Raw genomic sequence first — 14,082 nt, 5'->3', positions numbered from 1 at the left:
GATCTTTGCAATCCTACATTTCTAGACTCTTGCGCGTCACTGATTTTCATCGTTCCCACCATTGGCGGCCATGCCCTTAGCTGCTGAGCCTACAAGCTCTAGAATTTCTTCCCTAAGTCTCTCTGCTTCCGGACCCTTCTCTCCTACTTAAAGGTACTCCTGGTAACCTAGTTCCTTGGCTAAGCTTTGAATCAGCTGTCCTAAGATCTCCTTATGTGACTCAGTGTCAAATTTTGTTTGATTACACTCATGAAGTACCTTGAGGATTTTTTAACCACATGACTGGTGCTATATAAATGCAAGTTATTGTCAATCTCTGTTCATTGCATGAACTATTTCCCCTGGTGAAGGGCATACTACTGTAATGTTCTCCAGTGAAGATTCAAAATTCAAAAATTTAGGGAGCACTGCCCAGGGTCTGAGTGGAATTTTTTTTAATATGTTTTTGCTTCCACATTTTATTTTGTTTCTTTTCAGATTGAACAAGTAGTAGATTGTCTTCCTTGTAAAACACCTGTGCAGTATACGGAGGACAAAGACCCATATTCAACAGGGGTAGTCTGTGTAGTTAACAAGCCATTATTACCGCATGTGATGGGAGCCTGTCAGCTTCAAACAGAACATTCTGGAGGAAGATTAAACCAAATTAAGTTTTATTACATTGGACTCTTTTGGATGGACTGAATTCCATCTGGGTCTTACACGGATGGAATTTAAACTGGGTATTAGTGCATTGTTTATGGGATGGTTGGAGTTCTACTATCAGACTGCACTTTGAAAGCTTTTCAAAATAATGATCAGATAACAAGCTCAATGCAGCAATTTGACTTTTTTTTTGTTCAGATTGTACAGTTCTGGTTTTATCACTTTGTTCCAGCAGCAATATGTAGTCATGGCTGTGATTAAATTAAACTGTCAGACAAAGCTGCTTCTTGCCAGACGCTTAACAAACAGAATGAAAAGGTGACGTTCTTTAGGCAACTGCAACTAAAGGTAGGGAAACAACAGATATAGGATATTGCCCCATTAATATTGTTCATTCAAGAGTATGAAAGACTGCTTTTGGGAGCTCTGAAGGTCCTTCTCTCCAGCAAAAGAATGTTTGTTCGTGCAAAAAATTATATTAGATGTATTTTGCTTGCCGCTAAAATGTCATACTGCACACAAGCTTTGAGCAATAATTTGCAAATGTTTACAAATGTTTTCCTAATAATTGCAGGAGTATTGAGTAAGTCAAGCCATTAATATGGTTATACTACCTGTTTACCTGGAACCTGTTTGGAGCAATGCAGACCTCAGGTTCGCTGTCTTCTGGGTAAAATTTTAACTGCTAAGGTGGGGGGGCTGGGGTGCAGTTGTGGGAGCAGGGTGGGTACGGACTGCATCAAAGCCCTGAAAAATGTCAGCAAATTGGAAACCTGAGATGATCCCACCCACTTCCAAGTTTTACCAGGGCATGTTTGCAGGCGTTGGAAACCCTGCGGAGTTCTTGGTCAGGAAATTAAATATTTGAATAATCAATTAATTGTGGCTTCAACCCAGGAATCTGGCTTTAATAACCAGCACGTGGACTTCCTGAGCTATGTGGAGCTCACCAGCGTCAACGATGTGACAGCACAGCGGGGAGTCATTGAACAATGAAATTGACAGGTTGGAAAGGATTTAAAAGCGAAACAACATAGCTGCAGCCTTGCCGATACGAAAGGCACATTCTCACAGCAGGTTTGTCAATGGGCCTGATTTCAAAGCTTTTCAGGTGATTTCCAACTTCTTGAAATGATTTCACCTATCAGTGTGTGTGTACGAGTTATCCAGGAAATTGCCCTGACTTCTTTATCCTGTGCCACTCAGGTCTCCCACAGGTTTTCATACCTCCAAGCGGAATGAGTGGGTGACAAGACAAAGGCTACAGTTTCTGGCTGATGACACAACGCATAAGCATGGACCAATTTCTGCAAATTGGCATCCAAATGTTGATTGCATTTGAACATTAACATCAAACCAAAACTTGGATCTATTAACACTAAGCAAATCAATTGAATACTTTCTAAACTTCACTTAGCAAAATTATACTGCAACCAGCATTCAACTGCCACATATTAAAAACAGCAACTTGCATTTATATAGCGCCTTTAACATGGTAAAATGACCTTGCCCATTTTGGAGGAGCATTATCAACAAAATTTGATACCAAGCCACATAACAAGATGTGAGGCAGATCACTAAAAACTCGGTCAAAGAAGTAGGTTTCAAGGAGCATCTTAATGGAGGACGGAGGGGTAGAGAAATGGAGAGGTTTAGGAAGGGAATTCCAGAGCTTGGGGCCAAAGCAGCTGAAGGGCCATCAACACCATTGATGGAGCAAATAAAATCGGGGATGTACAAGAGGCCATAATTAGAGGAGCATAGATATCTTAGAGGGTTGGGGGGCTGGAGGAGACGGCAGAGATCGGGAAAGGTGAGGCCATGGATGAATTTGAAAACAAGGATGAGAATTTTAAAATCAAAGCATTGATCAACTGGAAGCCAGTGTTGGCTAGTGGGCACTGGCGTGGCAGATGAACAGGACTTGGTGCCAGGAAGGGCACAGGCAGCGGAGTTTTGGATGACCTCGTGTTTATGGAGGGTGGAAGTTGTGAGGCCAGCCAGGCCAACTCTAGAGGTAACAAACGCATGGGTTAGGGCCAGAGGAGCTGAGGCAGGGGCACAGTTAGCCGACGTGAAAATAGACAGATTCAGTACCGGCACAGATATGCGGGCAGAAGTTCATCTTAGGGTCAAATACACCGTCAAGGTTAGGAAAAGTCTGGTTCAGGCTCCAACTGTTGCCAGGGAGAGAGATGGAGTCAGCGGTCAGTGAACTGAGTTTGTAGCAGGGTCCAAAGGCATTGGCTTCTGTTTTCCCAGTACTTAATCAGAGGATCTTTCTGTACGTTCAATACTGGATGTCAGATAAGCAGTCTGACAATTTAAAGACAGCGAGAGAAGTGATGGTGAGGTAGACTTGGGGGGTCATGAAATGTGGAAACTGACACCAGGTGCAATTTTCCCAGATTTGCACTAAGTGCGGTAACGGGCACGTAAAATGATGTTTTAACCGCTGGCCGCGATGGCGGGTTTTCATGCCGTATCGTCTCAAACCCACCTCATTATTTATGCACTCCCAGAAAGCATGCCGTCTCCATAGTGGGCGGGATCTCATTCAGCCGCCCACTATCACCCCAGTGCCGCATCATGCCGGGCGCCATGTTTAAAGTCCAGCCACAAGCACAGCACTCATTGCTTCCAGCTCACCATTGCTCCACAGACAACATGGCTAGCAAATGGAAAAAGACCACAGCCCCCCACTTCAACGATGGGTCCCTTGAGCAACTGCTGAACACCATGGAGGCCCACCGGGATGTCCTGTACCCCAACCCTGGCTGCAGGATGGGCAGCAAAATGACCAATCCAGCTGGGGAGGCAAAGGCAGCGGTGGTCAGTACCATCAACCTTCAGAAGAGCACAGCCACCCAGTGCCACAAGAGGATGAATGATCTCCTCCGTTCCAGCAGGGTAAGTCACTCTTCTCATCACTCTCAACTCACCCACTTACAAACCCATCACACATCCACAGGGCTCTCACTCACTGCCAGTTCAAGGGGCTTCACCACTCACCCTCTCACACACACACCTTCATTGTCCTTATCCCATTCATGGGACCAGTCACCCACCCACACATGCCAGGCAAACTTATCATCTGGCCTGGCAGGCATCTGGCTTACTCTTTCTCCATTTCTATCCACGCAGGACAAGCTGGCACACAGCAAGAGGGAGAGGTCGCAGGCCAATGGCAGAATGCCCAAAATTTAGGTCCTTGCAGACTTTGAAAACAGAGCCATCCAGCTGGTTGGCCACAATATGGACCAGTCCTGTGCTGACAGTGAGGTCGGCACTGCTCTACCAAGTGAGGATCCAGCAGTGCAACATCCATCAGACAACCATGCTGTGAGTGATGTGTCCTGTTTCACAGGCCACTGCCATGCACTAATTATCCTCCCTTGCTTTTGCAGGCACATCTGTCAAACAGCCGACAAGGTTCATGACCCAAGGCCTCCAATCAAGTTCCGAAGAAACTTCTGGAGAGGAATCTGGAGGCACCCTCCCTGAAGTCCCATCACAGCACTCACCCAAATTCTCCACCAACGTAGGGACACGCACCTTGGTGGGTCCTAGTTTTAGAGTAGCCCAGGGATCACAACCTGGTGAGCACAGCGCACTGTCTGATCCATAGCAGGTGGCGGGAGGAACTTCCCAGGTGTCCAACACTCGGAGGCCAAGTCAGATGATGAGCGTCTGGACTCGGTTATATCACAGGTGCTGGAGCTGCAAAGGCAAGCTCGGGAACATCAAGAAGGAATGTCCACTGCACTCCTCAGATTGCAAGGCACGATGGAGGAGTCTGTCCGCCTTCAGGCTGAGGTGATAGTGCCGACATGCCAATGCACTGAGGTCAACACTAGTAGGGTGGCAGCCACCATGGAGATGTAGGTCTAGAAGTTTGCTTCTGCGCTGCTGCGCAGGCTCAACTCCATCGCTGATGCCATAGTTGGCCTCCAACAGTGGATCAGCAGGTGCACACTCCAGGCCCATCCATCCAGGTGACTCCGAGAGTGTCCGGCGCATCCGACTCCCTCCTTCCTCTGACCTCAGCATCTCCAGCTCCACAGTCCGAGGAGGGTGCGACTGCCACACAGCAGGACCCCGAAAGCAGGCTGGGGCCCTCCAAGTCTCGGCCCTCCAGAGGACGCCCACCAAAGCCATCACAGACAGGGTGTCACAGTCAGCAGGCTGCCTCCACCTCTGCTGTGGATATCCGGGGAGCAACAAGACATAGCAGCAGTGTTAGGAAAGTTAAGGAGAATTAGTTGCACAGCCTGGGCACGGGTGTTAATCACTTGTACCTACTGTTCACTATTGTCAATAAATTCCCAAGAATATCTCCCTGTCTATGGCTCCTTGTTCTGATGAGCAGTGTTCTTGTCACTCAGATGTGAAACCTTTCTGTACAAGATAAAGGCAGGTGTCTCAGATCAAGGCCTCTTCCCAATGCTCTGTGCAGCCTTCAGACCACAGTGATGGTCCTACCTCACACACCCTGGAAACATTACTGATGCCTGCACTTCGATGGTGCTTGTCATCGCTGCCAGAATGTAGTGGGCAGGTGTCACAGAGTTCCTGTTCCATTCTCTCTGTGTGCTCTCAGCACCTTTAAAAGGGGCTGGCCCCCATCTCTTCAGCATCTTTAACGAGTGATGCTGTGCTCCTGAAGGGGTCAGGTGCTGAAGGCGGACAAAGAGTCAGATGCTTCTAAAGTTTCATTGCTGCGTCTCTATGATATGACCCTGATCACAGAGCGCAAGCAAGTGGCCCTCAGCCAGACAGGAGTCAGACATTCTCAGAGGCGATCTGAAGATTTATGGAATGTCCTCACTGCATGTCGTCATTATCCTCCTGCAATTGAGTGACTATTAGGGCCTGCACTGCATCTCCATGACAGGAGCATTATCACAGAGGGTATTCACGCTGCCATAAGCCAAGCCAGAGTCAAACGCTCACAGATGCAATGTGAGGATCTATGGTGTCTCCTCACTGCGTGTCATCATCATCCTCCACAAATCTAGCAGCTATAAGGGCCTCCTGAGTGCGCCTGCCTCGTCTGGCCAGTGCGAGGGCCTCATCCCCATCATTGTCACATCTGAGGACCTCCTCAGCCTCTTCCCCATTGGCGTTCTCCCCATTGGAGGGGACTTACAGCTCCTCCATCTTCTCAGCCATCCCATCTCTCCATTGCAGTGCCAGGTTGTAAAGAGCGTAGCAGACAACGACGAAGCATGACACCCTCTGCAGACCATATTGCAGGGCTCCACCAGACCGGTCCAGGCACCAGACCTCATCTTCAGCATCCCAATGGTCTGCTCCACCAAGTTGCGAGCTGCAGCATGAGCCTCATTGTAGCGTTGCTCTGCTGCAGTCTGAGGCCACCAAATGGGTGTCATCAGACACGTCCTCTGTGGGTAGCCCTTGGCCCTGAGGAGCCAACCCTGCAGCCCCTGTGGACCCTGGAATACTCCAGGGATCTGTGACCGACTGAAGATGTAGGCATCTTGCACACTCCCTGGATACCATGCGCACACCTGCAGGATGCATTTCTGGTGGTTGCACACCAGCTGCACCCTTGCGGTTGATGAAGTCCACTGAGTGTAGTGACGGAGACCTGAGCACCACATGGGTGCAGTCAATTGCACCCTGCACCTGTGGGAATCTGAGATCCAGGAGAATCCAATGGCCCTTGCATCTTGGCTGTCCCGGTCCCAGGCGAAATGCACAAAGTTGGATGCCATGCAGAAGATGGCATCCGTGACCTCATGGATGCATTTGTGGGTGATGGATTGTGATATCCCACAGAGGTCACCTGTGGAGCCCTGAAAGGAGCCACTGGCATAGAAATTGAGCACTGTGGTCACTTTTAGTGGATGCCCTCTATGTTTGCTTGGCGCCAAGTCCTGCAGTAAGTGGCAGATGTGAGCCACCAGGTCCCTAGACATGCGCAGTTGTTGGCAACACTGGTTCTTGGTCATCTGTAAGAATAACAGGCAGTGCCTATAAACCCTGGGTGTCGCTAGGCGCTGACCAGCTATGGTTCACTGTCGCTCCTGGACAGCGTATGCGGGAGCCCCAGCAGTCCCCTTCCTCTTGAGGTTGCTGCTTCTGCTTTTGCATGGCCAGGAGCCTCAGTCACTCTCTCCTCCATCTTCTCCGCTCTCTGTAGGCCATCAGTCATGCAGCTAGGTCACCAGGCTCCATGCTCCAGATGTGGTCCTCCTGCGGCATGAAAGTGGCGGAGACATGGTTATCATGGCTGTACTTAGCACCATTCCTGGCCCTGTGTGATGGCCCTTTAACACTTCCTAGAGAGTGCTGGCCACCCCTCAAATGGCCACAGATGAGTGTGCTCCATGGCTGCCCTGTCAGCCTGCGACATGGGGGAGGCAGCTCCAAACTGGAATGCTAAGGTTGCAAGGAGCTGTGAGCACCTCTAGCAGTGACTGCTACGTGATGAGGAGATTGTACAGTGTTTGCAGTCCAACTGCTCCACGGACCTTTGCTGCCTCCACATTGCTTGCATGGGTGGGCAGTCTAGGAGACCTACCCCAACCATATCACTGTGGCTGCGACTGAACGATCCTAGTTTCAGAGGAATGGTCAGTTTATACAGGTGTCCTTACTTTGTGGCCACTTCCCTCGCCTACCTTGCCCCCCACCTTGATTTCTTGTGTGAGGGATCCAATGCCAGGGCAGCAGTTGGCCCCTGTCATGAAGAGATTAATGCCTATAATGTTATTGGAAATTATTTTTTAAAATAGAGTTTAGTGGTGTCTATGTCTACGTATGTGTATGTGTTTGTGTCTTAATTGGATTAAAGCCAGCTGGTCTAGAGGCTTTGATGTATAGAAAGAAGTAGGTTTGAAATAGTAATTAGATAAACATGAGGAAGTTTAGAAACATAGGTGTCAAGGGGGCAATTTGCATTTTTAAATAAAACATTCAAAAGAATGGGTGAAATCTTGCACCTAGCTAGAAGACGCAAGCAATGTGTTTATTTTTTTCAGCTTACTAATAAAATTGGTGCAATCAAAGAATGTTATTGGTAGAAGAGGTAAAATTAAAGGCCTAGTGACACAATGGAAAATTTACATTCAAAGAGAAAGATATGTATAAAGGAGAAAGGAGATTGTGTGTAAGGCAGAGGCATTTTAAGATCCATCAAGCCTCCAGCCTGTAAACTTCAAGACTGTCTGCAAGGACCCAGAACTGAAAGAAACTCATTTTGAATGTGACTGTCCAGGGTCTGCTCTGTCGGGTTTCTCTTTAAATCTATGAGTTTTACTGTTGCCTTAACGGGGGTGTAGCTGAGAGTCAGATTAATTAGGGGATTTTTGTAATTATTATAGTAGCAGTTTTGTAGACATATGCATGTACTTACAATTTTTCTTGTATTAATAAATGTTTAATTTAGTTTAATAAAAAAAACCTCTTGAAACTTGGTGGTCTCATACTACTGAATTCAAAATCTGCATCTTGAAACATACAAATTGCAAAAATGGGTTATGACACCCCCTGGACACCACCACCCCACCCCCACCACCGACAGCATTCGTCACTGAGGCTGGGCAGCAGTTGCCTCTGAATATCACCCCCCCCCCCCCAACAATAGTTGCCCCTGAGGGTGGGCAACAGTTGCCCCCAGACACCTGTCCCCCCCGACAACAGCCATCTCTGTGGCAGGGCGGCACTTTGCCCTGACCGCCCAGCATCCCTGAAGCCTGCCAAGTAACAGGCGACTCTGGCAAGCTCTGTGTCACGATACTGTTCATTCACCTCCAGCTCCCCCAAAGTGAAGGCCGCCAAGGGCACGTCACTTCTGGCTGTTGTGAAAAAAAATTGACGCGCTTTCCTGTCCGACGCGGACAGGCGATCCAGCTGGGGTGCAAGATCCTGGTGGGATAGTCTTTTAATGATATGCTGCTGTATTACAATGAGCTCCCCAACAATCATTGGCGGGAAACACGGCCCGCTGTTGGCAGGCTGGGCGGAGGATCGCGACCTGCCTTTCTGCAGTTGTGAAATCGATCGCGCCATATTATCCACGCACGTCACCCATCACACCCACTGCCAGCCCGCATGGAAAATTGATTCGGATGCAGCCACTGAGAGGCAGCATGTAGAAGAGAAATAGGAAAGGGGGCAAGGATAAATCCTTGGGGACACCAGAAGTAATGATGTGGGAGCAGGAAGAAAAGTCCTTCCAGGTTAATTTCTGGCTATGGCTGGATGGCTAGGAATGGAACAAGGCAAGCGCAGTTCCACCTGGTGGAGAGGTGTTTGGGGCGTTAGAGGAGGCATGGTCAACCACATCAAAGGCTGCAGACAGGCTGGGAAGAAATAGGAGGGATAGTTTACTATTGCCACAGTCATTTAGAATGTCCTTAGTGACTTTGATAAGAGTCTATTTGGTAATGTGGCAGGGGGGGAGAACCTGATTGGAAGGATTCAAACATGGGGTTTTGGAAAAGATGGACACAGATTTGGGATGCGACAACACATTCAAGGACTCTGGAGAGGAAAGGGAGGTTAGAGAGGGGGCTGTAGTTTGCAAGGCTTGTGGGGTCAATTTTTTTTTTTGAGGGGGCGATGACAGCAGATTTGGAGGGAAGAGGGAGAGTACCTGAAAAATGGGAGTCTTTAACATCAAATAATGTAGAAAATCCCAAAATCACAGGATAATGATGCAGAAGGAGGCCATTCGGCTCATTGTGTCTGCACCAGTTCTCCCAATGAACATTATGACTCAGTGCCATTCTCCTGCCTTTTCCCCATAACCCTGCACATTGTTTCTATTTAAATAATCATCTATTGCCTCCTTGAATGTCTCGATTGAACCTGCCTCCACCACACTTCCAGGCAATGCATTCCAGACCCAAACCACTCGTTGTGTGAAAAAGATTTTTCTCACATCGCATTTGCCCCTTTTGCAAATCACTTTAAATCTCTACCCATTTATTCTATAACCTTTTCTGAGCAGGAACAGTTTCTCCCTACCTACACTCTCCAGACCCAACTTCTCCAATTGAAGTTTCTCATCCCCAGAACCATTTTTGTAAACCTCTGCAATGTCTTCGCATCATTCCTAAAGTGTGGCACCCAGAACTGTACACAATACTCCAGCTGAGGTATAACTAGTGTCCTAAAAAAGTCCAGCATAACCTCCTTGCTCTTTATTCATTCGCAGGACAAGAGCATCACTGGCTAGGCCAGCATTTATTGCCCAGGTTCAGAGGGCATTTTTAAGAGTCAATCACATTTCCATGGGTCTGGAGTCACATGTAGGCCAGCAGGTTTCCTCTCCTAAAGGGCATTAATGAACCAGATGGGGTTTTATGACAATTGACAATGGTTTTATGGTCATCAGATAATTATTGAATTCAAATTCCACCATCTGCTATGGTGGGATTTGAACCCAAACCCCCCAGAACATTACCCTGAGTCTCTGGATTACCAGTCCGGTGACAATACCACTACGCCACCACCTCCCGCTCTTTTAGTCTATGCAATTATTAGTAAAACCGAGGATACTGTATGCTTTATCAACTGCTCTCTCTACCTGTCCTGCCACCTTTATTGATTTATGCACATATACACACCGGTCCCTCTGCTCCTTCACACCCTTTCGAGTTGTACTCCTTATTTTATATTGTCTCTCCATGTTCTTCCTACCAAAATGAATCATCTCACTCTTCTCTGCATTGAACTTCATTTGCCATCAGTCTACCCACTCCACCAACTTATCTATGTTCTTTTGAAGCTCTACGCTGTCCTCCTCACTGTTTACAATGCTTCCAAGTTTTGTATCATCTGCAGACTTTTTGTTTTAGTCATTCATGGGATTATGGGCTAGGTCAGCATTTATTGCCCATCCCTAATTGCCCCTGAGAAGATGATGGTGAGCTGTCTTTTTGACGCGCTGTGGTCCGCATGGTGTAGACACACCCACAGTGCTTTTAGGAAGGGAGTTCCGGGATTTCGACGCAGCAACATTGAAGGAGCAGCGATATAATTACAAATCAGGATGGTGAGTGGCTTGGAGGTGATCTTCCAGGTGGTGGTGTTCCCATGTGCCTGCTGTCCTTGTCCTTCTAGATGGTAGTGGTCATGGGTTTGGAAGGTGTTGTCTAAGGAGGTTTGGTGAGTTCCTGCAGTGCTTCTTGTAGATGGTACGCACTGCTGCCAATGTGCGTTGGTGGTGCAGGGAGTGATAGTGGATAGTGGATAGTGGTGAGCTTCTTGAGCGTTGTTGGAGCAGCACTCATCCAAGCAAGTTGAGAGTATTCCATCACACTACTGACTTATGCCTTGTAGATGGTGGACAGGTTTTGAGGAGTCAGGAGTTGAGTTACTCACTGCAGGATTTTAGCCTCTGACCTGCTCATGTAGCCACAGTATTTATATGAAATTGTCCCCTGCACCCCAAGATCTAGACCATTAATATATATCAGGAAAAGCAAGGGTCCCAATTCTGACCCTGGGGAACTCCACTACAAACCTTCTTCCAGCCCGAAAAATATCCATTAACTATTACTCGCTGTTTCCTATGACTCAGCCAATTTTGTATCCACCTACTGACCTTTTATTCTATGAGCTATAATTTTTTCTCACAAGTCTGTTGTGTAGCACTGTATAGAATGCCTTTTGGAAGTCCACGTACACCACGTTAATAGCATTAACCTCATTAATCCTCTGTTACCTCTACCTGGTGATACATTTTAGCCTGAATACATTTGGGGCAATCTTCCACGCTATGGCCAGGGTTTTCCATTCACTTTTAACAGCTCTCCAAATCTTCCTGTCCTGCCCGCGATGATTCCCGCCGGTGTTGGGGCCAGAAAGTCCCGCCCTATAATTATGCTATATCGTTCACACTTATATAAGTGAAACTGTGATAATATCAATATGTGTTGTGTGGTATAACTGATTTACACAAAACTGCCTAGAAATTCAGTTGCTCTGCACTCATTTTATGGGCAGCAAGCGTCCCAGTTTAGGGCCAACCTCACACCTGAATATGTGGAAATATGTCCACCAGCCACTTTACTGGCAGTCTCTGGGGAAGTCGAAGGCAGTTGTTGGGCCTCTTAAATAAAATAATCAGGGGGACGTTATGCCTGTTTTAGCACCAAACTGGAAATAGGCTTACAGTGAGCCATTGGGCTTGCTAGAGCTTTTTAGAGTCTCTTATAAAGGATGTGATAGCAGAACATTTAGAAATACATAATATAATCAAGCAGAATTAGCATGGCTTCATGAAGGGGGAATCATGCCTTACAAATTTATTACAATTCTTTGAGGAGGTAACAAGCAGGCTAGGTAAAGGGGGATTAGTAGATGTAATATATTTGGATTTCCAAAAGGCGTTTGATAAGGTACCACACATAAGGCCACTTAATAAGATAAGAGCCCATGGTGTTGGGGATAGTATATTAGCATGGATAGAGGATTGGCTAACTAACAGATGATAGAGAGTTGGGATACGGGGGTCATTTTCAGGATGGCAACATGTAACTAGTGGAGTGCCACTGGGATCAGTGATGGGCCCACAATTATTTACAATTTTTAATTATTTGGATGACGGAAGTGAATGTACTGTCACCAAATTTGCAGATGACACAAAAATAGGTGGGAAGGCAAGTGGTGAAGATGACGCAAAGAGTCTACAAAGGGAAATAAACAGGTTAAGTGAGTAGGCAAAAACTAGACAGATGTAATATAATGTGGAAAAATGTTAGGTTATGCACTTTGGCAGGAAGAATAGGGGAGCTGAATATTATTTAAATGGAGAAAGACTGCAGAAAGCTGCAGCACAGAGAGATTTGGGGGTCGTCGTGCATGAATCCCAAAAAGCTAGCATAAAGGCTCAGCAGGTAATAGGGGAGGCAAATGGAATGTTGCCCTTTATTTCAAAGGGAATGGAGTATAAAAATAGCGAAGTCTTGCTAAAACGATACAAGACACTAGTTAGACCATGCCTAGAATACTGTGAACAGTTTTGGTTCCCTTATCAAGGGAAAGATATATTGGCATTGGAGGCAGTCCAGAGAAGGTTCACTAGGTTGATCCCGGGGATGGAGGGATTTTTTTATGAGGAGAGGTTGAGTAGTTGAGTAGGTTGGGCCTGTACTCATTGGAGTTTAGAAGAATGAGAGGCAACCTTTTTGAAACATATAAGATTCTTAGGGGGCTTAACGGGATAGATGCTGAGAGGTTGTTTCCCATTGTGGGAGAGTCTAGGACCAGAGGACATAATCTCAGAGTAAGGAGTCACCCATTTAAGACAGATGAGGGGGAATTTCTACTCTCAGAGTGTAGTGAATCTGTGGAATTCTTCATCACAAAGGGCTGTAGATGCTGGGTGGTTAAAGATATTCAAGGTTGAGGTAGACAGATGTTTAATCAGTAAGGGAATCAAGGGTTACAGAGAAAAGGCAGGAAAGTGGAATTGAGTATTATCAGATCAGCCATGATCGTATTGAATGGTGGAGCAGACTCAATGGGCCAAAGGGCCTACTTCTGCTCCTGCACCTTATGGCCTTATGGTCTTGTGCTGCATTCAAGATTATCAAGTGTTTAGAAAGAATCCCTGAGTCTGCCACCAAAAATATATGTTCCAAAAAGAGAATAGTTAAATATGAAAGTCATGAGGCTTAGGAATCCTCCTCTTGGAACAACATTAAAAGTGCAGGCAATTGCCAGCAACTGCTCACTTCCCCCTCCTCCCAAATGCCTCTGTGTCAGCCTTGGCTCAGTGCATTCTATTCTCTGGCTCAGATTGTTGTAGGTTCAAGTCCTCCTCCAGAGGCTTGACCACAGTAGGTTGCCACACCATTGAAGTATTGAGGGAGTACTGCACTTTTAGAGATTCCAACTTTCAGATGGGATGTTAAACTGAGGCCCCATTTTCCCTCTCTGGTAAAAAAATCCCATGGTACTATTTTAAAGAAGAGATGGGGAGTTCTCCCCAGTGTTCTGGCCAATACCGGTATTTATCCTGCAACTAACATCATAAAATCTGATTATTTGGTCATTAACACATAGCTATTCATAGAACCACAGAATGAGGGATGATAGATGGAAACCATTCAGCCATTTGTGCATCTACTGACTCTTTGAAAGAGCTACCCGATTAGTTTCATTCCCTGCTCTTTTCCCATAGCTCTGTAAATTTTTCCCCTTCCAGTATCTAATTCCCTTTTGAAATATATTGTTATGAATCTGAACTTCACAAGACTGTTATATGTTTCAAAATGTCTACTTAACTTAAGGTGAAAGAGAAAGTTCTCAAAAGGGGGATAGTGATCTCATATTAAACACCTCTGCTCCAAGACAGACCCATGTGATCTGGTGGCCATGGGGGAGAAACTCTTTGAAGACTACCACCCAAAATGCCTTGCTTTCCTCAGAGATTCCTCCATCCCATGTGCAACATAG

Source organism: Carcharodon carcharias, chromosome 11 (genome assembly GCF_017639515.1).
Source record: "Carcharodon carcharias isolate sCarCar2 chromosome 11, sCarCar2.pri, whole genome shotgun sequence".
Classification (NCBI taxonomy): Eukaryota; Metazoa; Chordata; class Chondrichthyes; order Lamniformes; family Lamnidae; genus Carcharodon; species Carcharodon carcharias.
The sequence above is the reverse complement of the archived record's forward strand: the minus strand, read 5'-3'. Positions refer to the sequence as shown.